The sequence below is a fragment of the Sprattus sprattus genome, assembly GCF_963457725.1.
Source record: "Sprattus sprattus genome assembly, chromosome: 7".
Lineage (NCBI taxonomy): Eukaryota > Metazoa > Chordata > Actinopteri > Clupeiformes > Clupeidae > Sprattus > Sprattus sprattus.
In genome coordinates, this window is record NC_137926.1 from 36938013 (window position 1) to 36942121 (window position 4109).

A 4109-nucleotide genomic window follows, 5' to 3' on the forward strand; every position below is an offset into this window, starting at 1 on the left:
GTAACACATTCCCCAAAAAGTCAGTACGCAATACACTCAATAGTACTTGTGTAGTACTCCAGCTGTTTTATTTGGAATGGCACATGCTCACTTATTCACACATGAATGGATGGATGGCTTGGACAGCTGACATTGTAACACACATAAAGCTACCAGCAATGCAATGCAATGATTTATATTCTAACTCTATTGTGGTGTACCACTCCAAACAGCACTATGTGGACCAGGTGGTACAGACCAACCCTTTGGCTGAAGAACTAAAACATTAAGAACACCTGTTTAGTGGCATTTCACCTAACTACAAATGACGTCTTTCTCTCTGGTTGGAAGTGATTAATTCCGAAAATTCCGATTGGTCAGATTTTTGGACCATGTCACGTTCCTTTTTCAAACCTCCCACACAGCAAAGTAGGTGGTGGGCTGGACCCCCGAATTGTGAATTTAATACTTACCGTCCAGCTGTGAAGCCCATTTTTTAAGGATGGATTCATAAAAATACACCAAACTGTATTTGTTTTGTTTCCACCTTCGTTTCGTGCACATTTGGCGAACATATCGTTGTAAAGTCTCTGTTTTTTGATCGGGCGAATTTTCAGGGCAACTATTTCAGATCGTGCGTTTCAATGACAACAAGACGTAAGCAACCTCGGGTGTCGCTGTCTGGAGAAATAATTCTTGCTGAACCTTACCAAATACTCTTCTCTCCAGGGGAGATTGCAACTGGAGTGACATATTTTAGATAAGGCACATTATCTATAATATGTAATACATTATTACTGAATGTTAAAACAACATTTTCTCTACTTTAAGTCTTGGAGTAGGTGATGTTGCCTCATCTTTGCGTTTCCAATCATTTTCTATGGTTAAAAAGTAAAACCCCCTTACCTGTTCTAAAATCAGCGCAAAGCACGGACTCGCGGGGCTTATTGCTTTTCTAAAACTGTTACTACACATATTTGATATGGTTTCATAAGGCATAGCCTTAGTTCAGACCAGAGCCATGGCTCTGGTTCAGACCAGAGCCAACTTAATCTATTGATAAAAACACAAGCACACAAAATTCACTTTCACAAAATTTCACAAAATTGAATTTATTTATTAAATGGGAACTTAATTTGCATTATCATACATTAAGAAAGTAATTGACTTTTTAACCATAAGGCTATGCCTACTCTAACATGATGGGTGGTCCTATCCCTTAGACAATGTAACAACATGAATTCATAACATGTATTGCATACACGTGGGAATGCTAGCAGTAGCAAAATGGGACAAAATTAAGTGCTGTATACATTTAGTGCCTGGAGAAAAAACACCTGTAATACAATTTTCAAATATAAGTTGGTCAAAGTTCCTGCAGTGTGCCCATTCATGGCTGAACCTGCAACCCTGCAAAGAGGGGGAAGTGGCCAGAAATGCCCTAGAGGCTTTAAATCTGGAAGAAGACCAGGAATTGCCAGCTAATATGGCAATAGGATACCACCGCAAATGTTACATGCTGTTCACCAAAGCACACATTGAAAGAGCACGAAAGAAGAAAGAAAATGCAGCCAAGGACAGTGAAGGTTTACTCAGAGTATGATTTCCTTTTCGCCTGTATTATATGAGGTCTGTGTACCCAACAGGGTTTGAGCAAGTAACTCATAAAAGACATTGACATGACAGAGAAATGGTGTAGATGAAACTCCTTCATTACTGAGACATTAAGGTCCATGGCTTCCACACTGACACTGCTTGATCACCTCAGGGGGGAGGTTTCTGGATTTCCCCACTCAGCTGCAATGTTTTTGTTCCTGAACGTAAAGGACTTCGTTAAAAATATACTATAATATAGCAGGGGATTACAACAGGGGTGAAGAACAATTCATTTTAAATGTCATTTCAATTTTTTTATAAAGCCCCAAGGGCCGTACTATGGATACAAAAGGATTTCCCCCCAGCACTTTAGGCCTATATTGAACGTGGTCACCTTTACAACAGACCCCACCTTCACTAAATCCCTTGAAAATAACTTTGTTGTATTGCAACTGCAATTTCAAACATTGCTTTACAAACCATGTCATATTACATGTGAAACTGCATCACAGTAAATGCATTATGTTGGCATGAGTTTGTTGTCTACATGTTGTCTGTGTTGCCATGTGGTTTACTCCCAGCTGGTTGCCTCATATGCATGAACAAAAATAAACAATTAAAATATGAAATAGCCTACCGAGAGTAAGTGGCATATATTGCACCAGTCAGATGGGCGAGGGATCTGATGGATGTCATGTTTTTTTTCTTGTAGCCTAAGATGCTACCTGTAGAGATATTATTTGACATAAGTTAGTTCACAGAAGTGCTACGCAGTTATCAATGTTTAAATTGTATGACTGTTGTAATTAAGCTCGTCGTTTGGACTAACGGGAGGAGAGACTTTGAGCGTGTTCCATGTCGGCCACTTGAGCCCTTCGAGCCCCAACTTTCAGGGGTTAGGGGGCCACACTGACAAAATCAGCAGAATGCAGGGCACTGAAAATGCCCGTATCATACCCTGAATTCGGTCGATTTATCTAGGGTTATTTGATGGTCACTACTCTCCCTTAAACGGCTACGTACGGAAGAGGAGGAGCCAAAGCTAGCTTTTCAATTTATAACGATAACAATGGCGGACATGATGGTTAGCGGTGGCTAAGGTGGCAGAGGCTGTAGATCACCAGGCTACAGACCGTAAATGTAGTAATTAAACAACTGTACTGATATTAAATGTACTACTAACATGCCATTATCAAATTAAAGCCAGTGACATCAGTATTTTGGTTGATTTCACGATGTATAGGCTACCGACAGTTAGCATACCAAGCTAGGTAGCATTACCATTAGAATTGCATGGCAGATATGCTAAGCTATCGGGCTATTCCCCCACCCAGTGCCTGTGACTAGTCCGAAAAAAAGTGCATCTAAATAAACGACAGATGGCTATGTCAGTCATTGGACAGTGTTAAACAACTGTACTGATATTAAATGTACTACTAACATTAAAGCCAGTGACATCAGTGTTTTGGTTGATTTCACGATGTATAGGCTACCGACAGTTAGCATACCAAGTTAGGTAGCATTACCATTAGAATTGCATGGCAGTTATGCAAGATAGCTGGCTATTTAGTTTTCCCGGGAATCGCGAGCAGATTTGCGTCCGTCACTTCCACCAGGTGCTTCTATTTGATAAAGCACCCCCTGAGCGATGAGGAGTGCACTGTAGATGTCAGGGCCCTGTACTTCAGGTCCCTGTATTACAGGGGTTAGTGCAAAGTGTAGGGTTGGAACACACTCAGTAGACGCCTATGGCCATGTTCATATGAGGAGAGGGGATCTCGCTTCACGTCTATTGTAATCAATGTTTCACACCCTATACTGACGAAATTAACAACATGTAGCATTAAACAGGTTTCATTTATGACAAGAAAAATAGTCATGTGTTGAAATATCCACTCGAAGTTAAACAATTCTTACCTCAAAGCTGTATCTCAGCTATTTTCCAGTGGGATATGAAGTCGATGTGCAGTTCCTGGTGTGACGATGCGACACCGAGAAACGCAATTGGTTGAAATACCCCAATCCGCGGTTTTGATTGGACGTCACGCCGGAAAACTTTTGATGATATTTTTGAGAACTTAATCGTAAAATACTATTAAATGTGCAACTTCCCGCGTTGGAAACAAACGGCTATATGTTTTTTTATTATCTGGTTCAGCTTCCTTCAAAAAAATAGCTTCACAGCTGCAGGGTAACTATCAACTCGAGAACTAAGCAAGATAGACGGTCTCAGCCCACTGACTAAAGGCTTAGTTTGATTGTGCTCAACTGCCACAACATTTGTCTGTCACTTGCTGAGCGGTGGAAAAGATTCAAAATTAATTGGAAAGAAAGGTAAGACATGGAGTCTGTCGAAGTATTTTGTTAGTTAACTGTACATATATCTATAAAAACAGTATGCTTATATATCTTAGCCACAAAGTATCTTGTAAAAGTGATGTATTAAAATGGTGTGGGTAGAAGGTAGGCGACATGTGCTCATAGCTAACAAACAGTTGCTAGCCTGCACATGGAATCATAGCATATTACTGAAG

The 4109-nt window shown here is 40.3% G+C and overlaps 1 long non-coding RNA gene across 1 annotated transcript; it reads right to left on the reverse strand.

Annotated features, from left to right (window-relative positions):
- Positions 1–1075: 1075 nt before the first annotated feature.
- Positions 1076–2302, reverse strand: LOC308367734. The gene is made up of 2 exons (XR_013968719.1): positions 2213–2302; positions 1076–1793 (listed from the first exon to the last, which is right to left on the reverse strand). It is a non-coding gene; the product is annotated as an uncharacterized lncRNA (long non-coding RNA).
- Between the last annotated feature and the right edge of the window lie 1807 nt (positions 2303–4109).